The sequence below is a fragment of the Sinocyclocheilus rhinocerous genome, unplaced genomic scaffold (genome assembly GCF_001515625.1).
Source record: "Sinocyclocheilus rhinocerous isolate Xijiao unplaced genomic scaffold, SAMN03320098_v1.1 scaffold75, whole genome shotgun sequence".
In the NCBI taxonomy this organism is placed as follows: Eukaryota; Metazoa; Chordata; class Actinopteri; order Cypriniformes; family Cyprinidae; genus Sinocyclocheilus; species Sinocyclocheilus rhinocerous.
Window position 1 is genome coordinate 1,379,266 of NW_015632455.1, and position 16,531 is coordinate 1,395,796.

At 37.0% G+C, this 16,531-nt stretch overlaps 1 protein-coding gene and 1 pseudogene across 1 annotated transcript in view; both read left to right on the plus strand.

Annotated features, from left to right (window-relative positions):
- LOC107742324 (uncharacterized) overlaps positions 1-11,117 on the plus strand; it is a 15,652-nt pseudogene extending 4,535 nt beyond the window's left edge.
- Positions 11,118-13,141: 2,024 nt separating this feature from the next.
- Positions 13,142-16,531, plus strand: part of LOC107742325 (ceramide synthase 2-like) — a 17,897-nt gene continuing 14,507 nt past the window's right edge. Inside the window, exon 1 of the mRNA XM_016555245.1 lies at positions 13,142-13,414. The gene's annotated coding sequence lies outside the window, so the exon portion shown is untranslated. The remainder of the gene's footprint in view (positions 13,415-16,531) is intronic.

Sequence of the window (16,531 nt, forward strand, 5' to 3'; positions counted from 1 at the left end):
TCCTCTGCTCAACAAGCCTGCATTTATTTGATCCAAAATACTGGAAAAACAGTAATATTGTGAAATATTTTTAATATTTAAAATAACTGCTTTCTATTTAAATATATTTTAAAATGTAATTTATTCATGTGATTTCAAAGCTGAATATTAGCATCATTACTCCAGTCACATGATCCTTCAGAAATCATTCTAATATTCTGATTTGCTGCTCAAAAAACATTTATTATTATTATTGTTGAAAACCGTTAAATATAATTTTTTTTGTTTCTTTGATGAATAGACAGTTCAGAAGAACAGCATTTATCTGAAATAGAAATATTTTGTAACATTATAAATGTCTTTATCATCACTTTTGATCAAATTAATGCATCCTTGCTAACTAAAAAGTATTAATTTATATAATTTCATAATTTAATAATAAATATATAATGATTTAAATATACCAAGCTTTTGTCTGGTATAGTGTATAATGTTAAGATAAATTATGATCTTTCTTCATCAAAGAATCCTGAAAAAATATACTCAACTGTTTTAAATATTGATAATAATAATAATAAATGTTTTTGAGCAGCAAATCAGCATATTAGAATGATTTCTGAAGGATCATGTGACACTGAAGACTGTAATTATGTTGAAAATTCAGCTTTGATCACATGAATAAATTACATTTTAAAATATATTAAAATAGAAAGCAGTTATTTTAAATAGTAAAAATATTTCACAATATTACTGCTTTTGCTGTATTTTGGATTACAAAAAATGCAGGCTTGGTGAGCAGAAGAGAATTATAAAAAAAAACATAAAAAATATTACTGTCCAAAAACTTTTGACTGGTAGTCGCTCTCTCTCTCTCTCTATATATATATATATACACACACATTGCACAAAATGATGAAATGATAAAAACAATTCTAATAATTAATGGGCTTAATTTAGTTTATGTAATGTTCATTTTTTGTTATTCGATTTATATATTCATATTTGTCAGTGGAATATGTTTTGACTCGTTTGATGTCTTGATGCAGGTCTCTCTCCTCAGATCTCAAGACAAGCTGGTGTCTCATTAATCTGCAAAGTGCGTGTCAGTCTATATATCATCAATGACATTAGCATCTCTGTGAGTATTGGTGCTGTACATTAAGATAACTTCCAACATCGGCACCCATATCACCCTGCAGCCCAAGACTGGTCGCCCACTGAAGCTAAGCAGGGCTGAGCTCCTGGGAAACTAGGTGCTGCTGGAAGAGGTGTTATCTCTGAGGAGATCCCCCTCACAATGCAAAGCGCTTTGAGTGCCTAGAAAAGCGCTATATAAATGTAAAGAATTATCATTATTAACATGTGCTATTATAAATTGTACAGGTGTGTAGACATACAGATCATCTAGTAATCCATCTGAGTATTATACGGTTTCAGCGTTCTCTCTGTTTCTCTTGCCTGATGTTTCTCTCTTGACTAAGTGCTGTAATTGTTGATTTCAGGGAGGCAGCAGCTGGATGTGGAGACACGCGTGCGCTGAAGTGTTTGAGAAATCAGTGTCCAGCAGTGAACTGGACTCCTGTCTGTGGTCCCTGACCGCTGTGATTAAAGCAGTGCTGAGAGGAGACACAGGCCCGAATCAGAGAGGTACTGAAGAGTCTTCACACACAGACAGATGATTCCGACCGAGTTGCTTTATTATGCTTATGTGACTTATCTGGAGTGGAATCACGTAGAACCTTACGCAAGATTATAAAACAGAGCGTTCCGGTCCTTGATTCTGATTGGCTGAGCCAAGTTCGAAGCTGTTGTAAATTGCTCTACAAACATACACCTTTGTTTACTTCTGTGTGTTGCTCGGCAACCACTTTGTTGCAACCACAACTGTTTATTATGCTTATGTGACTTATCTGGAGTAGAATCACGTAGAACCTTACGCAAGATTATAAAACAGAGAGTTCCGGTCCTTGATTCTGATTGGCTGAGCCAAGTTCGAAGCTGTTGTCAATTGCTCTACAAACATACACCTTTGTTTACTTCTGTGTGTTGCTCGGCAACCACTTTGTTGCAACCACAACTGTTTCTGAGGAACTACATTGTTTGGCGGAAGAATAATGTTTTTATTAATATCATTACACTTTATTTGCTCTGTTTTATTTTGTGAAACCTAACTCCGCTTTGCGTCGTGCATAACAACGCCCCTTAGCTGTTATAAATTCACTGTAAACCACGGCTTCTTGGGGCTTATTGCTTTATTTTATCTGAGGTGGCGAGGGAGGCAGGACCTCAGGAGAAAATTTGGATAATTGACTGAATATGTAAAAGTGGTAGAAAAGATGGAGTAATTACAATGTAAACAACTCAGAAATCATCACTTTCACTTACATCTGAACCTAAATGAACTTGCAATGACTTAAAAACAAGAAATGGTGATTAGTTGCTAAGTTACATCTGGTTAAATCTGTGTATATTCAGCATAACGTGTTGACCAAACATTTGATGACTAATAATAATAATAACAATAACAATAAAAACAAAACAATACCTTCCAACATAAAAAGAGAATGGTTTGAGAATAGGTGAGTCATTATTTTTTATTAAATCACCTTATTCTCAAATAATTAAGTCACCTTAAACCCATTTTTTTCTATGTTGGACATTATCATTTTTATAATAATAATAAAACTGTTCAACATTCAATAACAATGAGGTGATATTATTATTATTAAGTCACCTTAAACCCATTTTTTCCATGTTGGACGTTATCATTTTAATAATAATAATAATAATAAAACAGTACCCTCCAACATGAAAGAATAATGGAAATAAGGTGACATTATTATTATTATTATTATTATTATCATTGTTGTTGTTATTGATAATAATGATTATATATTAAATTATTATAATTATTTTTCATATTGGAAGTTATTGTTTTATTATTGATCATGTTTTTTTATAATAATAATGATAATAATAATAAAATAAAAATTTTCTTCTTATTATTATTATTAGAATGGCAGTCAAACAACAGCTTGTAGTACCAAATGAATTACAAAATATTGTAGTTATTTTTGAAGCAATATAATAATCATTTAGAAATGATAACTGGGATGAGACTCTGGGTTTAATATATACTGTGTTACTATAGACATAAAACGAGCATGGATTTACATTGGACTAAAACAACCAAACTTTGCCTTCCCACTTCAGAGGACATGATCTCTTAATCCCGACTGCTTGTTTTTCTCCATAGATGTTCTGACGAAGCTTCTTTCTGGATTGGATTCCTCCATCGCTTGCTTGTACACCAACCTTCTGACTCCAGACACACAGGAACCTCACAAAAGAGAACCGGTGAAACTTTCTGAAAGCATGCGTGAGTTCTTTGACCTCCTGGAGGTGCTCAGCGCTGCCCGGCTCAGATTCAGAGTCTGTTCTTCAGTTCAGAGAGTCGCATTCGTTGAGTCGCGAGCGCTGGTTCACGTCGTGAGAGCTGAGGGTGGAGTACTTCGTGAAGAAACGAGCGCTGCATCTTCTGAAGAGAAGTCTTCTGCGGAGAGCCGGGGAGGACTGGGCTTCAGCTGAAGTTGGCCGTGAATCACATGAAGATCACGGCCTGACGGAGGACATGGTGATCATGGCACATGGTGTGCTACAGGAAGTCACTGCAGGCTGGCTGAAGGAAGTCCCTGTGAAAGCTCAAGCCAGTTTCTTTGGTGGGAACTGTGATGTGAGTCTCGGTGGGACGCAGAAGGACAATGTGATTCTGAGAGCCGTGAGCCTGATTCTGCTGAAGTCACTGGAAATAAACATTCAGTCCCCTCCATTGAAAGGTAACTGTCATACTAGAGTTCATTCGTTTTCACAGTATCCTACTAACAGCTAGAACATGACGGTTCATTAAACAAACTTTACATGCTGGCTTAAAGGGATAGTTCACCCAAAAATGAAAATTCTGTCATTAATTACTCACTCTCATGTCGTTCCAAACTCGTAAGACCTTCGTTCATCTTCGGAACACAAATTAAGATATTTCTGATGAAATCTGAGAGCTGTCTGAACCTCCATAGACAGCAATGTAATTTGCAGGCTGGCTGAAGGAAGTCCCTGTGAAAGCTCAAGCCAGTTTCTTTGGTGGGAACTGTGATGTGAGTCTCGGCGGGACGCAGAAGGACAATGTGATTCTGAGAGCCGTGAGCCTGATTCTGCTGAAGTCACTGGAAGTAAACATTCAGTCCCCTCCATTGAAAGGTAACTGTCATACTAGAGTTCATTCGTTTTCACAGTATCCTACTAACAGCTAGAACATGACGGTTCATTAAACAAACTTTACATGCTGGCTTAAAGGGATAGTTCACCCAAAAATGAAAATTCTGTCATTAATTACTCACTCTCATGTCGTTCCAAACTCGTAAGACCTTCGTTCATCTTCGGAACACAAATTAAGATATTTCTGATGAAATCTGAGAGCTGTCTGAACCTCCATAGACAGCAATGTAATTATCACGATCAAGGCACAGAAACGTAGCAAGGACATCGTTAAAATCGTCCATGTGACATCAGGGGTTCAACTGTAATTTTACGAAGCTATGACAATACTTTTTATGCGCAAAGAAAACAATAATAACATAATTTATTCAACAATTCTTCTCCCCGAGTTACGTCTTCCGCCATTTTTTAGAGTACCCCAGAACGTAATCAACATAATCAGCGTTGTTTACGTTCAGTAGAAAGCGCGCGCATGCTGAGCGTAAACAGAAGATGAATGAAGGTCTTACGGGTTTAGAACGACATGAGGGGGAGGAATTAATGACAGAATTTTCATTTTTGGGTGAACTATCCCTTTAACAAAGTCTCAACTGAATGGAAAAAAATTATTTTTGATGTCTGAAAGTTTGAAAAGAGTTTTACATGCTATATGGTAGAGACTGATAAGCGAATGCTTCAGTGTTGATAAATGGTTGCTAAGGTGTTCTAAATGGTTGCTAGGTATTAAAACACCCTTACTGCTTTAATAGAATGCAAGTTAAATTTATTTTTAAGGAATAAGAAACACGTGCTTTTATAAAAAACAAGTCTAGATAATAATACTGCTTAATATTTTCGTAATAAAAAAATTACATTTGTGATATTTCTGGAATGAGCAGTGCCATTTTGTGTTGTATTGTCACTTAAAAACAAAACAAAAAAAACCCCATTAAAAATTGTTTTTGTTTTTTTTAAATAAAGCTGAAAATAAAATATAAATATTCGATGAAAAACTTAATAAACTTCAACAAACTGAAATACGCGAACAATACTATTTAAATACTAAATTATTAAACTAAAATAAACTAAAAATAGATATAAATAAATTTAACTAAATAAAAGCTGAATAGAAATTTAAAAAAAAACGAATAAGAATGACGAAAGCACATAAAAAGGACAAAAAATTAAAACTTGAAAATACAAAAAAAAGCTAGTTCAAAATATTAATAAATGCTATCAAAGTATATAAATAATACTAAAAATGCTAAATAATACTAAAACACTGGTGCCACCATAACATAAATGAATTGCATTTTTTGAATGATTCGGATAAACTGATTCACAAAGCATTTGGAAATCACTTGACTGTAAGAATTTTTGGCCACGTCCAAAATCGCATACTCGGAGTAGGAACTTCTTTTGGACAAGTAATTAATTAGCAACCATTAAAATGTAAGTAAGTTATATATAAGTTCTCAGTTGCCATTCACAAATCTTCTCCATTGGGCTCATGGGTCCATCGGATGCACACTTTAGAATCTCGTCAGAAACAGTAGCTCACCCGGGACTTTTTGCCTACTGTTTTCAGACACACTACTCTGCTCATTTACTACTTTATATTACTACTATATATAAGGGAAGTATGCAATTTCAGATGCAGCCTTTCTAGTTTCTAATTCCTAGTGCTTAACCTCGGCTCATATTTAATAACACATGCCATTTAATGAAGTTCACCAGCAGAGGGTGACGTATCCCTGTATAATGCGTGTCTTTCCTGTGTTTTTCAGGATCTCAGAGTGACATTGACGTCTGTAGGTGTTTAACAGAGCTCATGTCGTTCCTCCAGTGTCACGGGACTCTGGTGACTCCAGACGCTCACAGCTGCTCCTGGGCGTCTGTAGTATTTGCTGAACAGGATGACGACATGATGGAATCAGCCAAGATTTTGATTGGATTGTATTTATATCAGAAAAGGTTTGGAATTGGTTTTATACATCCTGTTATAATGGAACTGTACAAAAATCTGTATTTCTTCCAACTGATATGGGTAATTCTGAGGCCAGTGCTAATATCTATAGACATATACAGCATTACTGAAATTAAATGTATATAGATTTTTTTACAATATTTACTCAAAGTAGACTCAAATGTCAGTAAGATTTCTTCCAAAAAAAAAAAAGTCTGTTCTGCTCATCAAGGCTGCATTTATTTGATAACAAATACAGCAAAACGGTAAACAATTTAAAAGAACTCTTTTGTATTTGAATATATTTTAAAATCTAATTTATTCCTGTGATCAAAGCTGTATTTCAGTCAGTCTTCAGTGTCACATGATCCTTCAGAGATCATTCTAATATGCTGATCTGCTGCTCAGGAAACATTTCTTAAAATTATCATTATTATGTTGAAAACAGTTGTGCTGCTTAATATTCTTATGAAAACTGATACATTTTTCTTCAGGATTCATAGATGAATAGAAAGTTCAAGAGAACAGCTTTTAGTTGAAATAGATTTATTTTTGTAACCATTTAAATGTTCAAAATATTCAATTGAATGGATCCCTGCTGAATAGAAGTATTATTTTTTCGGTAACACTTTACGATAAGGTTTACATTAGTTAACATGAACTAAGAATGAAATGAACAATACTTCTACAGCATTTATGAATCTTAGTTCATATTAATTTCAGCATTTACTAATGCATTATTAAAATCACAAGTTGTGTTTGTTAACATTAGTTAATGCACTGTGAACCAACATGAACAATGAACGACTGTATTTTCATTAACTAACATTAACAAAGATTAACAGTGTAATAAATGTATTGTTCATTGTTTGTTCATGTTAGTTAATACATTAACTAATGTTAACAAATGTAGCGTCTGGACCAATCAGACACACAATATGTATTTTGTTAGTTATATTTAACAAATACTCTGTAACACCCCTCAGTTAACAAGCCATATGAGGGCCTATGGACCCTTGGTCTCTGGTGGTCTTGAACTAGAAGCTCGAACCCACCTCCGCTGCTCGAAGCACCTGTCCAAACGAATGCCCAGTTCAATAAGCTCATCCAGCTGTGTCGGCGGTCCACGCGCATAAATCTCCTCCTTAAGATCCATATTCAGTCCCTCCAGAAAGCGAGCGACCAAAGCAGGTTCATTCCACTCGCATGTGGTCGCCAGCGTCCGGAACTCAATGGCGAAATCAGCGACAGACCTTCTGCCCTGATGAAGCACAGCGAGAAGGAGCGCAGCTTCGCGGCCGAAAACGGATCGGTCGAATATCTTGATCATCTCCTCCTTGAAGAGCTCGAAACGACCACAGCAAGGAGTCTGTGCCTCCCAAGCGGAGGTTCCCCATTCGCGAGCTCGCCCCGTGAGCAGCGAAAGTACAAAGGCGATCCGGGCGGAATCTCCCGCATAAGTCTGAGGCTGGAGAGAAAAGACAACCTCACATTGAGTCAGAAAAGCTCTGCATTCAGTGGGCTCACCGGCATAGCAGGGGGGGTTGTTAACACGCGGCTCGGAAGGTGGATGTCGGCCGTAATACGTTGTGGGTTCTCGGTAGAGCTGTAGAAGACGAGAAGATAAATCCGTCACCTGTGCGGTCAAACTCTCCACTGCGTGACGGGCGGAGGACAACTCCTCCTCATGTCTGCCGAGCATGACTCCCTGAATCTCCACCGCTGATCGGATAGGTTCCTCCCTTGCTGGATCCATCCTTGGTCGGATTATTCTGTCACGGGTGGTGTAAAGGATCCACGTGCAAAGGCAGTCCGTTAGAATCAGTCTTTATTGAAGACACAAAACAAGGCAGTCTGTCGTCTGATGACACAGAACTGGATGAAACACAAATCGACCGAGGATGGTCTGGTTCCGAGGACTCCCGTCTTGGAGAGAGCTCGTGGGGCTGGGCTCACTGGAAGCAGCCACCGGACAGAGAGAACACTAAGACGAGCACAGCACACTAAGCAAGACAAGACATGGTCAGAACTCTGGTTGTATCGACATGAAGGGCCAAACAATACCGTATGCATGACACACAATAATCCGACAGAGAACAGTGAGCCCAACCACTAGAAATAGAGTGACTAATAGATCAGAGTGGAAACAGGTGTCCTCGCAAAGCAGCCCGCACGCTGATTGTGATGACAAACAGGTGGAGATGAGAGCTAGAATGAGCATGGGCATGCCTGAGTGTGTGTGTGTGTGTGCATGATAGAATATGTAAGTGTGTGTATGTGTGTGTGAAATCCCGTGTGTGTGAGAGAGAAACAGAGAAGCAAACCCAGCTCATGACAAGTTTAGGGACCAATTCTCACTCTTAACTAGTTGCTTATTAACATGAATATTACTAGCATATTGGCGGTTTATTAGTACTTATAAAGCTCATATTAATGCCTTATTTTGCATGACCATATTCTAGATCACTTAATCATACCCCATATCTAAACTTAACAACTACCCAACTAACTATTAATAAGCAGAAAATTAGGGGTTAATTGAGGCAAGGCAAGGCAAATTTATTTATATAGCACATTTCATACACAATGGTAATAGGGTTGGGTATCGTTTGGGTTTTTTACGATACCGGTGCCTGAAACGATACTTAAAAAAAAATTACCCAAAATAGGATGGATTGGCCATTACTGAGCGCTATAAACACATTTAATGTCTGTTTCATTCATACTGGACGCCAGAGGGCGCCTTCGCGCAGAAACTCCACATGTGCATCACAGAAGGAATAGAACTCAGGAAATCCCTAATATGTATCTGTGTTATTCAAGCCATCTTTGGTATTTTCATCATAATTAAGTATATTTATAATCCATTGCTAATCGACATAGCCTTTTTACCATATGCTTTTTACAGTATAGAACATATTTTCTGCCTCATTCTGTGACAAGAAGCCACATCAGATCACAAAAGGAAGCAGTTGTGGAGTAAAAACGTTATAGTGTTCTCTTTTGTTGGACAACAGGTTTAGAAACGCTTCTCATTGCAAGTCATTAAAAGGGAAGTTTAGCTTTAGGCATTTTAATTTAAGAATGTTTAGCTTAGCTAGCTAACGGTATCTATAGATATATCTATAGGTATACCTGCTGCCGTTCGTGAATTTTCTCAGTCGGGAAATTATTTTTCACATGTGGTGCCGGTGATCCTTATATCCGTTTCGGAGAACCAGAGAACAAATATTTCAATCGATCGCTCAAGCATTTATGTAGCACTGAAATGAGGCACTGAAATCTGCGTTCTGATTCGGTTCTAATCTAGTACATACTGGTTACATAGGTACCGGTACCTATGGTCGGGTGGTTTGGCACACACTACTGAAGGATGATGGAGGGAGAAGTAGATATTGTCCTTTAGCACTCTTGCACCAAGTTTGTTTGGGTGGAGGCCATCCAGTTTAAACAGTTGTCTATGGCCCCAGAAAAGAAACCTGAAAATGTGTGTCTGCCCCCATCCAACCTGACAGCTTGAGAGGTGAGGAGAAAAATGGCAGAAAATTGCCAAATGCTTATGTGCAAATCTTGACGCATCATACCCAAAAATACTTGAGGCTGTAAAGGTGCTTCAGCTAAGTACTTAGTTTAGTGAATACTTATGCAATGTACTTATTTCAGTTTTTTGAATTGAGGGAAAACTCTTAATAGTTAATATGTCCCCTAATCCAAGTTTTACCATCTTAACAAATAAAAGTTATTATTAAAAGTATATACATTTGAACCAAAGCCCTTCTCCATCAATTGCTCAGTTAGGCCAGGAGGCCAGCTGAGTCCTGGTTGTTTCAAGCTTCTTCCATTATGGATAATGGAGGCTACGTGATTCTGTGACCCTTCAATGAAGCAGATTTTTTTCTGAGCTCTACGTGCAGTTCTTTTGACCTCAGGGCCCTGTTTCTGAGCTCTTATGCATTATCAGCAGTTAGACCTTTTAAGATGTGTGTGCCTTTCCAAATCATACCCATTCAATTGAATTTGCCACAGGTTAACTTCACTCAAAGTGCAATAATATCTACAAGCAATATGAATGCTCAAGAAATCAGGAAGGGGGCCAACACTTTTTCACACCACTGTATAAGTTAAGAATGTCTTAACACAAAAGTAAGTTCATGACAAATATTTATTATTAAATATATAAGTTAAGAATATGTCTTAACACATAAAAGTAAGTTAATGACAAATATTCCTTTGTTTTCTTCACAGTTTGAGCTGCTCAGACTCTGGGGTTGTAACCCTCACTGTCATTTCATACTTCTGCTCCGCTCCCTCTCCTTCGACCACAGCGTGCTGCTTGACTTCCTCATCTCCTCCGAGACGTGTTTCCTGGAGTACTGCGTCCGCTACCTGAAGCTTCTCCGCGAGGACCAGACGGCCTTCTCTAGCTCTTGTCGTCATATTGAAGATTGTGATGGTGCTGGAAGAAGAACCGATCCTTCCATTCAAGCTCCTTCTGCTATTTCAAAAACGCTGGATGTTGTTCCCTACACTAGATCGTCAACAGGTAACGATGTCCCACGACTGGTGGATTATGGGAGCTCAGACGAATCCGAGGAGGCAGAAGAGCGTGTTCCTGACAGGAACTCTGGGAATACTGAGGCAGATTCTGGTAGGACTCAATCTGGAATGGTGCAGACTGAACATGCATCTGATTCTCTGCTGGGTAAAGTGTTTGTGTGTCTTATGGAGTTGAGGACCGCTGTAACCAGACTACATAACAGGGGTCTCTTCCCCTACAACCCTACCTCACTTCTAAAACTGCTAAACAGCATTGAACCCCAGAGAAACACGCTTAGTTAGCTTTGACTTAAAGCTAATGAACAAGGATAGATTACTGATCAGAAATGTCAACCTGTTATGACCTCCTCGATTAATGCAGTGAATAAACATACGTCACTGAACCAAAAAAAATCATTTTTGCATCAAAATTATTGTTATGGAAGGATTTAATAGATTGAATTAAATAAATATTTATTTAGTTTATTTATTTATTTAGTCATTTAGCAGACGCTTTTATCCAAAGCGACTTACAACAATATCAAATAAAGGTGGAACAGGTGTATAAATATATGGTGGAATGATAAAATACAACATGGAATGCTCGATTTAATATATATATATATATATATATATATATAATGAAATGATGAAATATGACATGGAATGTTCAAAAAATAAAAGAATAATGAAATGTAAGCATAAATAAAGCATTAAATGCATTTATATTTTCATGTAAAATGGAAATGTTTATGCTTACTGTACATTTTCACTGTACATTTGTACATTTATTTTTTCATGTTAAAAAAAGGACATGAAATATGCTTTAAAATGTGTCAGCTCTCATAATGAAATCTAGTTATTTTTCAGTTTATTTATTTATTCATTCTTAGGTTTCATTGTACTTTTATTTTTTTCCTGTAAAAAAATTCAGTCCCTCTTTAATTTTTATTTATCATTGTATTTTTATTTATTGCAACATTCCATGGCATTTTAAATAATCTCATTATATATTTATAATTGATATTTTTCTAATAATTTATTAATATTTGACTTGGGTCCCTGATTCAGTTTTTATTAATTAATTTATTTTTGTTGCTCAAAAGGTAAAAACTGTAAGTGTGAGCGCAGTATATGAGGTGCATGTCTATAGTATATAAACTGCAGGTTTATTCCACTGACTGGGAAGGGGGATTAAGCTCAACACCATCGTCATTAGCATTTAAATTACATCACCAGCTAACGAGAGCAAGTTAATTTCCATCAGTTTATATGCAAATATCCAGAATCAACAACCATTCCTGTCGCCAACAGCTTTTCAGAAGGAAAGGCATCAGTACAGTAGACCACACAGCTGTTGCTCATTTTAATGTCCTGATTAGGCTTGTTCTATAATTACTCTCTTCACATTAAATGTTACTGAAGAGCATTTAATTAATTAAACTAATCAAGAATCCCAAAGGACAAAACCTTTCATTTTGTTGTAGCTCCTCAATATAAATAAACCTGATTAAATTGTTTTATATTTACTAAAATTATGTCATATCATAATTTCCAAACAAATATCAAGCAGCACAGCTGCTTTCAACATTCATAATAATCAGAAATGTTTCTTGAGCAGCAAATCAGCATGTTAGAATGATTTCTGAAGGATCATATGACACTGAAGTAATGATGCTGAAAATTCAGCGTTGATCACAGGAATAAATTACATTTTAAAATGTATTACAATAGAAAACAGAGATTTTAAATTGTAATAATATTTCTATTATCAATATTGCTGTTTTTACTGTATTTTGAGCAAATAAATGCAGCCTTGATAAGCATTTTCTTAATCTTATAAAAATCTTACTGACCCCAATCAAAGAGGAAAGCACAAATAATTTAATGTAATAACTATATGATCAGTTAGGAAATCAAAATAATTTTGGTGCAAATTATCTATTGCTTAGCAGAAGTCAGCTGAATTAGATAAATGAAGGGAAAAAGAGAAAACAAAACATGATCTGTGTCGATCACAGTGTGTTGTGGGTGAAATGATTGACATTTAAGAACCAGAATTGCGTATTTCTCTATTGTGTCATGTTAATAATTAACCATATTGTTGGACCAGTGCAGTTCATGATAAAATGCATTACTGGTTTTATATTCACCTTGTTTTTGTTGACGTTTTATGCACCAATTCTTGCATCGTGTTTGCTCACCGCTTGATGTCCAGTGTAAAATCTGTGTCCTGAAGTAACACTAGTTGAGATCAACTGCTATAACTAAAGGTGTCTCCTGAATTCCAGGTAATTAATGTGTGTGAGTAGAGACGGCGTGGCACTGAGTCACTGCCTGTGCTTTGTCTTATCTTTCAGGCTGAGTGAACCGCTGATCACGCCCTCGCAGTGCAGCTCTATCAGTTGCACAATGCAAATGAGGCGAGTCCTTAGGGCGCAGTTTTTGTGTGTGCATGAGCGATGCCTGTTGACCTCAGAAAGGTAAGGAGGAGGGGAGGAATCAAGTCAATTGCTACTAAAGCAGGGTGTGACCGCAAAGTATTTCAAACAAAGAGCGTCCCCGTGGGCCTCCAGTGCAGCCGTGCTGTCATGCTATGCACTTTCCCACCATCAGCAGCGAGCGGTCTGAGATTAGACATTTACCTGAGCGCTGCGCTGAGCCGCTGACAGGAAAGCAGAGGTAAGCGTGCGCTTTACTTGACCTTGGGTGAAATGCAATGCCAGCGATTGTGACTTGGCCAATGAGTTTTAAACAAGACGGATGGAGAAAATAAGAAGGACTTTCATGAGAGACGTTTGGAAAGTTTCTCTAATGAAAAGTAGAGCTTGTGGAAACCTGCTTTTTTGAGTTTTAAGACTGGACGTTAATTCCAAGTTTCTGTTATTTTTTTTGTTATTGTTTATTGGGCATTTTAGGAAACTACCTTAGTATTAAATTGTTTCTTCTTGTTAATACAGTATGTTTGCAACGTGACTTGATACTCATTTTGCAGTCATTGTCTTGAGTTTTAAACAAGACAAATGTAGAAAATATGATGGACTTTTATGAAAGGTGTTCGAAAATTTTCTCTAATAAAAAGTAGAGCTTTTGGAAACCGGCTTTTTTGAGGTTTAAGACTGAACTGTGCTGTTAATTCCAGGTTTTTCTGTTGCTTTTGGGGCATTTTAAAGGTGACATATCATGAAAATCAGACTTTTCCAGGTTTTAAGTGCTATAATCAGGTCCCCGGTGCATCTACCAACCAAGGAAACGTGAAAAAGATTAACCCAGTAACTTTGTTTTGGTAAGCCTTTTCCTGCAAGCGTCTGAAAAAATGAGCCGCTGCCTTGGTGACGTGGTAAAGGGATCTCATTATAATATTACCGCCCTTTAATCTGTAAGTTTCACATATTGTAAAAAGGGCATAATATGTCTCCTTTAAGAAACTTCATTCATTCATTGACTTGAGTTTTAAACAAGACGAATGGAGAAAATAAGGACTTTTATGTTTGGAAAGCGACTAATGAAAAATAAAGCATGTGGAAACTTTTTTTGTTTGAGCTTTTGGGTTTTCAGACTGGAAGGTAGTGGTACTATTAATTCCAGGTTTTTCTGTTGTTGTTTTTTTATTGTTTTTTGGGCATTTTAGGAAACTTCATTAGCAGATTAACGTCTCTTTGCTTTGGTCTTATTAAATTCTTTCTTCTTGCTGTTCCTGAAATCTAATCAAAATTTAATAAAAAAATTCTTGAGCAGCTTTAATCAAGATGCTTTTGTTGGTGTGAAAATGTAAGATCTAGATGGCTGCTCAAAGTAGAAGATGTAAATCTTTGACACTTGAATTGTAGCTACTGCCAAACACCATTATGGTCTCTCTGAATCTTTAAGTGTTGAAATGAATGGTTGTATTTGTTGAAATGTGTCTTAGAAATTGCGACTTGTGTTGTAGTGCTAAAGTTTGAACATTTTTATGTGCTTAAGTTAACCAGTTCTTGAATTTGAACTATTCCATTCAGCTATCATATAGTTTCTTGTTATCAGAAATGGTTAAGAAAGAAGATAGTGTGGCAGTAATGGGGTTGAAGGGACGGGTGATAATAATTCTGTGTGATCTGTACACGTGGAGGCAGCTCTGTTTACTCAGCGTCTTGTTCAAACAGACTCTGAGCTCTTTGTTATGTTCAGTTGACATGGTGTTCTGGTCGTTCTCTTGGTCATAGTACAGTCACAGAGAAAGACTGTCATTGTGTGCTGCTCATATTGTCTGATCAAAGTCAAAATATAAGAAAGGAACAATTATATTATAGTGAAAGGAATAAGCAGATACATTAAAGGGTCAAAATACAGTAATGGTTTGCATTTAGTTAGGAGTTCAAAAGTTTGGGGATGGTAAGTTTATTTTAAAAAGTCTCTTCTAATCATCAAGGCTGCATTTATTTGACCAAAAATTCAGTAAAAAACATTAATATTGTGAAATATCATTACAATTTAAAATAACTGTTTTCTATGTTAAATATATTGTAAAATATAATTTATTCTTGGGATGTAAAGCTGAATTTTCAGCATCATTACTCCAGTCTTCAGTGTCACATGATCCTTCAGAAATCATTCTAAGGTGCGATTATCAATGTTGAAAACAGTTGCGCTGCTTAATACATATATATATATATATGTATGTATATATGTATGTGTGTGTGTGTGTAATTTAATTTTAAAAATATATATTTTTTTAATTTAATTTACTGCCCTTCCATATTGCTATATATTTATTAAAGTCCAATATGGATAAACAAAACTTTCACAGTTTTCTTCTTCTTCTTAAAAAAAAAAAATATATATATGTATTTACATGTATATATTTATATTCATATAATTTATATTATATATACATACTTAATATATAAACGTAACATATTTTTCTTAAATATATAACTTTTTTTTTGCCAATAATGTTAATTTTAAATTTATTACAAAATTAATTCAGTTGTGTGGGGACAATGAGATGCGTCACAGCACTACAAATCCTTGTAAAACCTACTTGATTTCCTTTCACTTGGCCAATTGTTTTTTAAGTTATTCATCTGGTAAATATTCAAATATTTTACTGCACAGTTTAATATCTCAAAACCATATCCAGGACTAATTAATAACCCAGTTCAGACAGTGCTAAACTTGAACTAAGATAACGTCTCGGTTACGTATGGTAACCCTCGTTTCCTGAAGGAGGGAACGGAGACGTCGGTGACCGACGAATTGGGATATCGCTTCGATAGACCAATCCACTTCGAGTGTAAACTAAACGAGCCAAGTTGCTACAGCAACCGTGGCGACGGGATGTGACGTCTCTGTTCCCTCCTTCAGGGAACGAGGGTTACCATACGTAACCGAGACGTTCCCTTTCAGTCGGTCACTCCGAGTCACGTTGGTGACCGACAAATTGGGATCCCTACCAAAACGCCATGGTGCTGCCCCTTCCAGTGCTCTGTGCGAGCCGCCTGCGCCCCTATCTGGTGTAGGCCGGGGCTCGGGACAAGTAGTTCCACTCACCATTTTTCAAAAAAACGGAGGATCTCAACGCTTGGGTCTCAGTATGGAACCCAGCCTTCCACGGTTCTCGCGGATTCATCGTGAAGGCCCGGCGCCGGACGTTCCACCGCGTCCGCGCCGCTTTGCTGAAGGCTGCTGCGGATGTGGCGTGCGAGCGGACGCGGGGGCTCGCCCTTGGCGGCGAGCAGGCTGGGGCGCTGCAGCCGGTGGACGGGTGGAGGCAGCAGCTGCCCGCCGGGGCAGGATGTGTCGGATCGCCTCAGTCTGCTT